This window comes from Hippocampus guttulatus, chromosome 20 (assembly GCF_054856545.1).
Source record: "Hippocampus guttulatus isolate MCC_2025c chromosome 20, RoL_Hgut_1.0, whole genome shotgun sequence".
In the NCBI taxonomy this organism is placed as follows: Eukaryota; Metazoa; Chordata; class Actinopteri; order Syngnathiformes; family Syngnathidae; genus Hippocampus; species Hippocampus guttulatus.
Window position 1 is genome coordinate 11,298,801 of NC_141280.1, and position 12,927 is coordinate 11,311,727.

Consider the following 12,927-nt stretch of genomic DNA (forward strand, 5'->3'; position numbering starts at 1 on the left):
CATCGAGAGACCAGCCAACTAATTCCATGGTTAGTTCTTCGGATGAAAATACGGTAGGAGGCTAGGAAAAAGTTAGACAAAGACAGCACAAAGACTAAGTGGCAAGCAGGGAGAGGGTGCGGGGTGGGGGCAGGAGCTGTGCGAAAAAGCGTCCGCCTTCGTCGAGAGCCAAGCAGAAAGGCTACCTAAATTATATTCTGTTTAATACTTTCCGAAATATTCTTATGTTGCTTACATGTGATTGGCGAAGAAATGCAGGAAGGTTGGTCGTTACCCGAAGGGGGGGTGTTCGTTGGAGAGTGACGAGGGAGATGTTGAAAAAATAAATAAATAAAAAGAGCTGTTCAAAAGAAGTCCATCTCCCTTTTTTACCCATTCCAAACGTCGAGCAATCCATCCCAAAACCTACGAACCCCTCAACTTACAGTGGTGGCAGCGGTGTTGTGTGGCTTTTTGACTGATTTTTCATGCTAATTGTCATCTTGCTAGCCACATGGATTTTGCAATCTACGGCTGCTGCTAATTGCTAATTTGGATGAGATTTTGAGGCTTCCTGCAGTTGACTTTTTCCCTACCTTCTTTTTGGCCATTGTTTCCGTCATTAGTCAACGTTTTTGAGCTCGCCATGTCTAATACTGAGACGTCCGTTAGTCAACCCCCTGAAATTTCTCATTCCACTGCTGCTTCTATGGCTGCTGCGAATATTACTCAACTAGGCCGCCTCAACATTGATTTACCACCAGCTTTTAAAGGAGATGGGACAGTGTCTTTTACTCGCTGGTCTCGACGTTTTGAGGTGTCAATGCAAGCCTTGTACGGCCGACCAACCACTGAACAGTCATCTGTGCTGGCTTCAGTTTTGCCGACAAGGTTAGCTGAGGCTGCATTTCTGTACTGGGATAGCCTTTCCCCCCGCAGTCAAGGACGACTACGGGGCTATCAAGAAGAGGCTCCAGGATGTTTTTGGTCCGAACCTATCCCTACCATTTTTCCAAACCCATATAAATGCTCGTCCCCACAAGCCTGGTGAGAGCTTAGGTGTACAGTGCTGACGTCACCCACCTCGTTATGGAAGCCTTCCCTGACTACAGCCGCATAGCACAGGAAGGGGAGAAGTTTCGCCGCTTCGTGGCTGGTTTGGATCGTGCCCTGCAAGCAAGGATCCACGAGATGGGAGCGGGTGACCTTGACGATGCCCTCATTGTTGCTGGACGCTGTGAAAGACGACGTGCGGCACTGAACCTTTATGCTTCATACCCACCTATGCAGACTATGGACCAGGTGTCAGGAGCATATTCTGATACTGCGTCTGATAAACTTCTAGAAGCAATGGAACAACTGACACTTAACATTAGTGACCTACAGAATGACGTCCACCAGCGGAGAAGGACACCTACCGCAGCCAGCGCTTTGACCACTGGGCCAATTGATCTTCCGCATCTGGTGATCCCCTCGGTGGTGCGCGCCGCTGTTCTCCATCCGACCATCGTGATCCACGCCAGTCCAGAACCTACTACTCGCCTGACAGATGCTACGGTCGAAGTCCAGAGTTCTATCGCAGGCACCGTCCAGACTCTCCCGAGTTCCGGCGCAGCAGACATGATTGGATCCCTGAAGGTGTCCGCCATCGCCGCCATTCTCCACGCAGACCTGACTGGGACTCCTCTGAGCATAAACGCCAGAGACGGCATTCCCCAAGCAGATGCGGCTGGGACTCTCAGGAGGATGCCCGACGCTATCATTCTGCAGATAGTACATCGCAAGGTGACTACGGTGACTACCAGTCCAGGTCCGATCAGCCATACAGAAAACACTGCGGCTCACCGACATGGAGGGAGAGGGATGGTGACCTACCGGCCAGACGCAGTGTTCACTTCCAGTCTCCTGAGAGGCAAGTACCGATCAACACAACAGGGAAACGCCCACTAGCTGATGTTGAGGGGCAGACCTCAGCTTGTGAAATAGCACCCCCTGCCGACAACCTGGAGCCAGACAATCAAGACAATAAGAAGTATATTCACTCGGAAACTGTGTCCCCCAACATCCTTCCCATTGTGGAAGGCATTGAAATATCTGCTCTCCTCGACACTGGGTCCACCATTTCTATCATCAGTGAGGATTTCAGAGTATCGCATCCAGCACTGAAGAAGCGCCCTTTGAAGACATCCTTCATTTTGGCCCGCTCTGTTAATGGTCAATGCTTGGACACACTGAGGACTTTGTCATCAGGCATCCACTTAGGAAGGGAACTGTTGCAGCACGACTTCCAGGTCATCAGAGGAGCTCATCATTCTGTGATCTTAGGATGGGACTTCCTGAACCAGTACCATGCCCTCCTTGATGTCGGCAAAGGCCAGCTGATACTCTGGGACATGAATCTCCCTCTACTCCCAAAGAACCACGAAGTAGCAGCCTACTGCAACGTCTCTGTGATGACACCTGCCTGCATTCCTGCTCGGAGTGAAACCATCATCACAGCATGTGTTGCGGGTGTGACGGCCGCATCTCCAGTGCCAACCGACTATGTTGGAGTCCTGATGCCCAACCCTTCATCTGAAGTTGTCGTGGCCCATACTCTCAGCGAAGTACAGAATGGAATTACTGTTGTTCGTGTTCTAAACACGACCAAACAAGACATCGAGCTGCATGTCGGTCAACACCTTGGTGAGTTTCATTCCACCTCATCTATTGACACTGTAGCTGTAGAAGAGTCACGCTGTGCTGCTTCACGTGTTTCTGATATGACTGCTCCTCCTATTGAGATAGATTAAACCTGTCTGACTCCAACACAAACCCAGTCACTGAAAGCCTTACTGTCTAGTACTCTGTCGTGTTCAGCAAACACCAAGACGACCAAGGTAGAACAGGTATCATAAAGCATCGCATTCGCACAGGTGATGCATCACCAATCAAGCAGAGAGCGTGACATTAGACCAGCGCCAGGAAATCCAGCGCCAAGTTGACAAGCTTCTGAAAGCGGACGTCATCGAAGAGAGCTACAGTCCTTGGGCCGCGCCTGTCTTTCTGGTCCGCAAGAAGAATGGATCTTGGCGTTTCTGTTTGGATTATAGAAAACTTAACGCTGTAACCATCAAAGATTCATATCCTCTGCCAAGAGTGGACGATGCCTTGGATGTGCTCTCAGGTTCTGCTTGGTTTTCCATCATGGACCTCCAGCACAGATACTGGCAGGTGGAAATGAAAGAGGAAGATCGCGAGAAGACCGCTTCCACGACAGGAAGTGGACTCTATCACTTTAAAGTGATGCCAATGGGACTGACCAATGCCCCAGCTACGTTTCAAAGGCTGATGGAGATGGTTCTCCGTGGCCTCCCATGGCAGACATGCCTTGTCTATTTGGATGATGTCCTAATCTTTAGCCAGTCCTTTGAAGAACATCTCCAGCACTTGGAAGAGGTCTTCTGCAGATTCCAATGTAGCGGTTTGAAGTTAAACCCTGCCAATTGCTACCTTGCCAAGGACAATGTACTCTTCCTTGGGCACATCGTCTCAAAGGACGGTGTAAAGCTGGACCCCAAAAACGTACAAAGTGAGAGCCTTTCTCGGACTTTGCTCCTATTACAGAAAGTTCATTAAGAATTTTGCACACCATGCAGTACCCTTGCATGGACGAACAGAGAAGAATACACCATTCCTGTGGACACCAGCTTGTGAAGAAGCATTCGCTTATTTGAAACAAGCTCTATCACGTCCTCCTGTAACGGCCTTCCCAAACTTCGCCCAGCCGTTTCAACTATACACAGATGCCTCCTGCTCTGCCATTGGGGCAGTGTTAGCTCAGAAGCGTGATGAGAGGGAAGTGGTCGTTGCCTATGCCAACCATGTCCTCACCAAAGCAGAGAGAAAATGGTCGTCATATGACAGAGAGCTGTGGGCGATCGTCTGGTCTGTCAGACATTTTTATGTCTATATATATGTCTATAACCGATTGCGTCCTTATCACTCTGATGTAAAGACCGTGCCTTTGGATACCTCATCAGCAACTGTGGGTCACACACCTCATCCACCCCTGGCGCTATCAGTGTTATCAGGTGCTCTTTCCTTTCCAGCCCTCCAGATCTTCAGTGACCCGGAGAAGATGCCTACCTGGCCCTTTATCACCTTGTCTGGCCCCATTAGAAAGGCCTCAGCCTACTGATGCAGACTTACCTGTTCCCTTATCTGTGGACCAGAGGCCTACCATTCTGCCTGCAGCACTGGGTTGAAACGCCGGTTCCTCTTCACGCCCAGGCCGCCGCCAAGTTAAACTTCCTTCTCGTTTCAAAGACTTTGTTCTGATGTGATTGTATGTTTCTCATGCCTTTTTACCCTCCATGCAATGGTGTTAATTTGTTATGTCCTGGATTCAACGGTTAAGTGATCACAGAAGAAATTAGGACATTCCTCTCGTGGGAGGGGGAAGAATGTAAGCTTTTGTTAAATTGTTAATTATTATCATTTTATATAAAAATAAAAATTTGAAAATGCGGCCCTTGTGAGGAAAAGCTGATCGGAAAATGGATGGATGGATGGATGTTTGGTTTCTCTTTGGTTGTTGTTGTGGTTTCTTTTTCCCTCGCTGTTTTATTTGGGTGAAATTAACAGTTTGGTTTGTGGAGTTGAACTTAAATTTGCGGTGATTTTGTTTTATTCTAAAGCAGTTATTTCAGCTTGAGTTTTGTTTTTATGATCTTCAATTAAAGGGTGTGTTAAACAATGATGTGCTGAATAAATACGTATTTACTTTATTATATTTCAATTGGTAAGATTCAAATCAAGATAATGACAAAGGACGGTGGGCTGCTACGACTCAGGGGGTCACTCTTCTCCACAAGGCAATGCACGACTCCCATTGTGCATGTGTGATGTCACTGCTTCAGAACGGCCCCGCCCCCCAGCGACAAATCAGCGTTCCTGCAGACTGCGAGTGCAGACATGAGTCGGGCGCTTCTGTGTGTGCTGACGGCTGTTTGGAGCCTTGGTGATGTCAACATGTGAAGTCCACTGATGTCTGATCGCTTTTGTTGCCCTTGAGTGACAGGAATCAGCGGCCAGACGGTGCACCAGCCGGAACGGACTGCGGTCAAACCAGCCTCCACTTGCAAAATCGAAGTCAAGTGAGCCGCCCCTGCGATTATCAATACTGTGCATTACAGTAATCTGCCGCCAGCGAGTGGCGTTGGCCGCCTTCAAAATAAAAGCGCCTCCACTAATGCATAAACGTCATTTGTTTGGGTTAGAAGAAATAAATAAAAGGGATCAAGCTCACGTGCGACAAAAACATTTGGGTTAAAAGAAATAAATAAAAATATCCATCCATCCATCTTCTACCGCTTATCTGAGGTCGGGTCGCAGGGGCAGCAGCTTTAGCAGGGAAGCCCAGACTTCCCTCTCCCCAGCCACTTCTTCTAGCTCTTCCCGGGGGATCCCGAGGCGTTCCCAGGCCAGCTGGGTAATTTCTTAGTTGTCAGCTAACGATACGTTCACCCTGGAAGAACAAGAACTCTAGGAACAGCACAAACCAACCTCATTACTGGCATTCAGATCAAATGTTCCGTTACCAATTAAAATGCCTCTCAAATGTGACATTTTGACCTCCTCTCCTAATTGCAAAATATTCTTAAAAATGAATTTCAGTTATCCCTCAATCAAACCAGACCTGTAGGACACTAGAGCACTCCAGGTATCCAACCAGTGCTTTTATTTTGAAGGTGGCCAACGCCACTCGCTTGTGGCAGATTACCGTAATGCACATATTGACAATCGCATTGGCGGCTCACTTGACTTCGATTTTGCGAGTGGAGGCTGGCTTGACCGCAGTCGGAAACTGGATGTCTGGAACGCCTTTTCAACTATGCACGTCGTTTTAGTTGTCCTGCTTACACTCCAGACCACTAGAATGCGCGACCGGCTAATTGACCCGTAAGCAAGCAATACACATCAGCGACGACCGATAAATAGACCCCACGATAACTAAACCCCATTGACAAACAAACCAAAATACATAGTGATGTCACGAGCGGGCCTTGGCTCGGAGATTGCGTCCTCCATCGAACCACTTGGTTGAGTTGTGTACACTCCATGCACGAGCAGCCGCCGGTGGCGAACAAACATTTCCTCTCTACCAAACACGCCCACTCGCCCGCTCCTTTACCAGAAGCGGCCAATTTTCACCACCTGTGCTATGCCGGACCGACGGAGTTACCTCAGAGCAGTGGCGGTTCTGGGGGGGCGGGGGGGCAACGGGGGCCAGTGCCCCTGTAGCACCGATTCTGGCCCCCCCTGTGGCCCCCCCTCCGAGCGCAGATTACGCAGTCGTGCCGAGTCACTGACGCGAAAGGTGGAACTAAAGTGCGTGATTTAACATTCTAGTCGGACCCTTTAGTGCGCTGCGCCACTTAAAAATGAGCGGGAAAATGAGAAGCAGTCCGCAGAGAAGGAAATTACCACGACACGAGTGCTATTTGCGTGTGTGTGTGTGTGCGTGCGTGTGTGTGCGTGCGTGTGTGTGCGTGCGTGCGTGTGTGTGTGTGTGTGTGTGTGTGCGCGTGTTTGTGTTTGTGTGTGTGTGCGCGTGTGCATGCGTGTGTGTGTGTGTGTGCATGCGTGTGTGTGTGTGTGTGTAACTTTTTTAGTCTCCCTTTTTATTTTAATTTTTATTTAACAGGATCAATATATAAGACATTGCCTTTTAAAATTTTGATGATTATATGCATGTAAAACATCTAGCTTCAGTGTATTTGCAATTTTTGTCCCCGGCAGGCTGGTACCATATCATCCCCTAGCTTGAATATTCTCAACAGACGTATTGTTACGCTTGCAGACATTTTAGCCCTCCTAATACAGTTTTTTTCTCATCACTGTAATGTTATGACTACAATTTCAAAGTCTGAAGAAATAAAAAGTCAAATACGATTTCGAATTTGTCTTTTTAGCCCTGGGTTGAATGTGCCCCCCCATCAAAACCCCTGGCCCCAGCCCAGCCCCCTCAGTGAAATATATCCAGAACCGCCCCTGCCTCAGAGGCACACATAAAAAACCCAGGGGCTACATCCTCCCCCCTCTAAAAGTCCTGATGGATCGGACTACATCATAGTCACGAAAAGACTGTCTTTACCTATAATTAGTGATTGCAAAATGAAGCCCCATAAAGCAGTGAAGCCAGTGGCGGGCCGTGCATTTCAACCTTCGGCCTTCAGTGACTGTCACATACATACACAATACTGTATCGGCTCGTCAAGCAGCACTTAATTTCAGGAGCATTTGAAACCACCAAGTATGCATTCACAATTAAGAGCAGGAAAACTAAATTTACAGATATTGTCAAAAATAAAAAGATGATTTAAAAATACGAAATAAAATGTCACCCAAATTACGCTGTGTGATCTTAAACAAGTCTGTCCAATAAATTGTGCAATGTTGCAGTTCATTTTAAGACACCAACCAAACAATAACAATAACAAAACAAACTATTCTTTGAAAATAAAGTAAACAGATATTTGCATTTTGAAAATCGGCGATACAACAGCAAATAACTGAAAATTTTGAGCAGCTGAGATTGAACGAACATCCGTGCACGAAAGTGACTACAATGCGCCATTATAAAGGCGCTAATCCAATCTTTTTTTTTTTTTTTTAAGAATCTTTATTGAACAAGTCAGGATATAATTCTCAGTAAACAGAAAAGGCGCTAATCCAATCACCGAACGCGCACGGCCAGTCTCGACGTAAGGCCTTCTAGCTGGCCCAAGTACACAGTCTCGTGATCTGATTGGCTATTGCAACCTGACTGTGCCCGTTCACTTACAGCGCACGGGGGCCTGCTCTGTTTAATATGAAGGCCCCGAGCAAGTTTAATTTACCTGGCAACACAAGCTAGCTGAAATATGATTGGTTAAAAACTACCATAATAAATCAGTTATTTATCGAGTGGCTTTCAATGTTGTTTAAAATAACATTGAAAGCCACTCGACTAAGTGGAAATAATATCAGAATCTGAATCAGAATCGTAACGTATACAGAATGGCGTAAAGAATACAGAGAATAATTCTGTTTACGTATTTATGAAAATAAAATAAATTAAATTTATGTTATTCTCAGAAAAGTAAATTTAATTTTAAATTTAATAATTAAATTTACTTTTCTGAAAATAACATAAATAAAACATAAATTTATTCAATTTACTTTTCTGAGAATGTTTAGGCCAGCAGAGAAGGCCTTGCTGGCCCTGACGTAACGCCACTGAGTGAAGCCCTGCAGGGAAATACTTCACACACGCTTCGGGGCTTCAAGATGAATCATGAATACGCCATCATGTAGACAGGAAAATTTATAACATGCTTAGTGCATGCAATAAAATGGTGGGGTGTAAATCATGCTCTGAACACATAATATGTATTTGAGGAGTGTTTTTACATGAATTGTTCTGTGTTACTTTGTCTATGTTTGTGCTTATGCAACAAGTAAAAATATGAAATAAGGAGGTAAAATAAAGTGCGTATTCATTTTTATTTAAAAACAATATTTTCTCCAAAGTTTTTGGACTCAGGCGGTTTCATTTTTTGCAGAGAATTTCACCTGCTTTTGAACAAACTCTTTCACATGGTACTGATGAAGCAGAGGTGCATAGATATGTGATAGCAAGTTGGTATGAAGGGGAATCCATAGCGTTTCTTTGCCGCTTTTATTTCGAACAACACTCGAACCTATCGTATCATTTCCTGAATCAGTCACGTGGTAGACCCCCTTCGCGGGGGTTCAAACCTCACCACTGACGTCATCAACACGCGCTACGACTCCCCATTCATGAACCACTCATCTAGATTACTCGGCACACGCTTCAGTGATTCGACCCGTGGAGCACATCACTACCTATAATGGTTAAATGTCTTAATCCAGAGGTCCCCAAACTGCGGCACACGGGCCGGATCCGGCCCCCTCTGCATTTGGTCTGGCCCCCCCTGAACAAACCAGAGAGTACTTTGATTTATTTTTCATCTATGTGGATTTGTATTTGGTAATAAAGTTGGGCTTTTGCAATAAAATGTTCCTTAGTTGTGAACTATTTTCACTATTAACTATTCATTAGTAACTATTTCATAAACACATAGAAGAGAACGGGATCATGGCGAAAATGTTAGGTCAGAGAAAAATAGATGCAGAATGCAGGGAATTCAACCCAAAGTGGACAAACGATTATTTTTTTGTTCAACGCAAAGAAAAGGCTGTCTGTCTCATCTGTCAAGAGGCGGTGGCGGTATTCAAAGACTACAATCTGCGGAGACACTATGAATCCTGTCACGACAAATACGAGCAACCTGTCAAAACTAAAAAGTGGAATGTTAGCTCTCCAAAATACATTTGGACGCCAAGCTCAGCTGGACCAGTCATCTCTTTGAGCTAGCTTTCGTGTTGCTCAACTGATAGCAAGCAGGGGTATGTCCCGAGAAGAAAGACGTCTTCAATAGCGTGAGTCTATCAGCGAGTACAATCACCAGACGTATTGAAGAAATCGCGGTTAATGTATATGCCCAGCTGCAGCAGTAGACGAAAGATTTATTTTCATTAGTACTGGATGAGATCACGGACGTGCAGGACACAGCGCAACTGCTAATTTTTATTCGTGGGGTTAACACGAACTTTGAGATGTGCGAGGAGCTGGCAGCCCTCCAAAGTCTCAAAGGGCCTACGACGGTGGAGGATATTTTGGGCAAAGTGCACCAAACTATGGAAGAGTTAGACCTGGACTGGTCAAAGCTAGCCAGCAACACAACTGACGAGGCTCCGAGTATGGTGGGTCTAATAGGACACATGAACTGGAAGATGGAAGAACGGGGTTTCAAATTCACTGCCTAAAACACCAGCAAGCAGGCACTGTGCTGCAAAGTACTGACTTGGGATTCTGTCATGAAGGTTGTGTTATCATGCATAAACCTCATCAGAGCAAAGTTAATTATTTATTTCATCAATGTAATTTATTTCCTGGCTTTTTTGGAGGGTTATTTAGTTATTAATTATTCCATGAATAGTCATATTATGTATTTCCTGACTTTGGTTCTGTGAAAAATCCAGAAAAGGATAATTGATTTTGTGTGGTGGTTTCTGGAAAACAATAATTTTTTACATTTAGGTACTCTTTCAGTCACACTTTTTCTGTTACAAACTGACCCCGGCCCGCCATCACAGAAGCGAAAGGTTATGCGGCCTTCACAGGAAAAAGTTTGGGGACCACTGTCTTAATCCCTTAACCCAGGGTTCGGCAACCCAAAATGTTGAAAGAGCCATGTAGGACAAAAATAAAATAAAATTAAATTAAAAAAAAAAAACCAAATATGTCTGGAGCCGCAGAAAAATAAAAGCCTTCTATAAAACTTACAATGAAGGAAACACATGCTGTATGTATGTAGGAGACTGGACTGTCTCAGAATTGTTTGTCAGGGGTGCCCACACTTTTTGGACCGAAGATCTACTTTTCGATCAACTAACCTTACCTGCACGCGCGCGCGCGCACACACACACGCACGCACGCACGCCATGAGGAGAAACAGCCTGAAACTGAGGCATGCGATGCACTTTTGCAGCCTGTTAACTATCATAGCTCACACGTACCATTTTAAAGTGCTTCCTTGGGCCCTCCTAGATTCCTATTCTTTGCCCGTGCCCTCGGTGAATTGTACACGAAGCAAACTCTGAATGAGAATAATGACGATAAAAGATAGACCGCAACAGCTCTGATCACAAGCTGCAATTGCAGACTGCTGAGCGCTAACAACTTCCGGTGACGTAATCACGCGCCATCGTAAATTCAAGATTTACCTGCTTTATTTTATTTTTAAAACATTTTTTGGTGAAAATGAGACTGATAGGATGATTAGGGTGAGCGTACATTAACACAAAAATATATATTACGAACATGTACAAAGACACACAACTGGTTGTTTTGTTTATTTTCTCCTGGACACTCCTCGGATCTACTTGGGACCTGTCTTAGATCTACCGGTAGATCAGGATCGACGTAATGGGCACCCCTGGTTTATGTTATTCATTCCTTTGTTGTGTGTTCACAAACAGTGGCAGTTCTAGATCAATTTACTGAGGGGGCCCTGGCTGGGGCCAGGGGTTTTGGTAGGGGGGCACATTCAACCCAGGGCAAAAAAGACAGATTTAAAATCTTATTTGACTTTTTATTTCATCAAACTTTGAAAACATTGCAGTCATAACATTACAGTGACGAGAAGGGGAAAAAACAGTATACCAATCACATTCTTAAGCTGCCCTACCCTTACAGTAACCGTATTCTGCGATTTTTATGATTTTTGGCAAAACGATCAACAAATAAGTCAAGATTTAGTGCTCTTGCCCTCTTAGACTCAATGCTCAGTAACCCAAGATTACTTAATCGATCGTCATTTATGGTGGGCCTGAGGTATGTTTTCACCAGCTTTAATGTGGAAAAACTCTGTTCGCAAGCTGCAGCGCTCACTGGGATTGCGACAGCTATTTTACAAAGTCTGTAGAGCTAAAAAAAAACGTCTTTGTATGGTTCAATGAACTGTAGAAGCTGCATTGTCTCTGCATCCCAGCCTGGATTTTTCTTTCCAAGACTCTTTTGAACTGATGTCGTTCATGCCCCAGGTTATAAATATTTGAATCATACAGTTCTGCAAACAGATCCATCTCTTTGAGGAATTTATCTTTTTGGGGATTTAGAGCTGGAATACCATTCATGATTTCTCAGTTTTTATTTGAAAATCGTCTTTCAAGCTCACTGAGCATAAGATCAATGACCGGGTAGAAAAAGTTTGTCCGAAACCAGTCTTTATCTCTTTCTGGCTCTCTCTGCCCAAGAGTGGTAATACAGTGCTGGCTGAGTTGTGAGCTGAGCGTTTTTGGTCGTTTTTCAGCTGGATCACACTGCCCAAAAACATTCAACACTTCATCCCACACATCATCAAAAAACAACTCTTGCTTGAAATCACTCAATGTCTTAACTCATGCTTCAACTAAATCTAGAGCTTTTGAAAAGTCAAGTGTTGAAGACTGCAGCATATCAGAGAGAAGCTTTGTTTCTCCAAACACTTTACGAAGCATTACAAGACACACTGTGAATTCAAAATTTATCTGTGCTAGCAGACCTCGAGTCTCAACAGATCTTTCACCATGAAGTTCTTCTGCAATCTCTTGCAGGAGTCGCTTAAGGGCAGGCAGTCGATCCATGATGTTACGTAGAGCTATAAATCGACATGCCCAACAAGTGTCACTTAAACGTTGGAGTTCTCTTGGTGCACCTTCATACATATCTCTTTGTATGGCAATCCATTTAGGATGGACAGCTGATCCAGATGTGAACAAATATAGTTTTTGTAGTAAATAGAAGAACTGCTCTCCCTCTGGGATAGCTTTGACTGTATCTACTAGAAGTAAATTTAGACAGTGGGTGGTGCAATGGATGTAGAAGGCATATTTTGCTCTCTCTCTGATTCTTGCCTGTACCCCGGAATGCTTCCCACTCATGACAGAAGCTCCATCATAAGCTTGGCCGACAATGTTCTTTTTGTACTCTAGACTATAACTTTCCAGTATGTGGATTATTTTCTCACTATGTCCTGCTGCATCGAGCTTCTCTGTGGATTCAAAATGGAGGAAACTTTCCTAGATCGCTCCATTGTAGTAGTACCTTAGTAAAATTGAGATCTGTTCATTTTCCTTTACATCTTTTGTTTCGTCTGCTATGATGCTGAAAACTTCACTGTTTTTCACTTTTTCTGCAATTTCAGTTCGAACCATGTCTGCTAAACAATTGAGAGCCTCATTCTGAATAATTTTGCTTGTGTATTTTGCATTATCGCACTATCCAACTGCCCTGTGTCAACCCTCGAGACCTTCAAGTTCCTGGGAATCAGTCTCCCAGGACATGAAGTGGGAGGT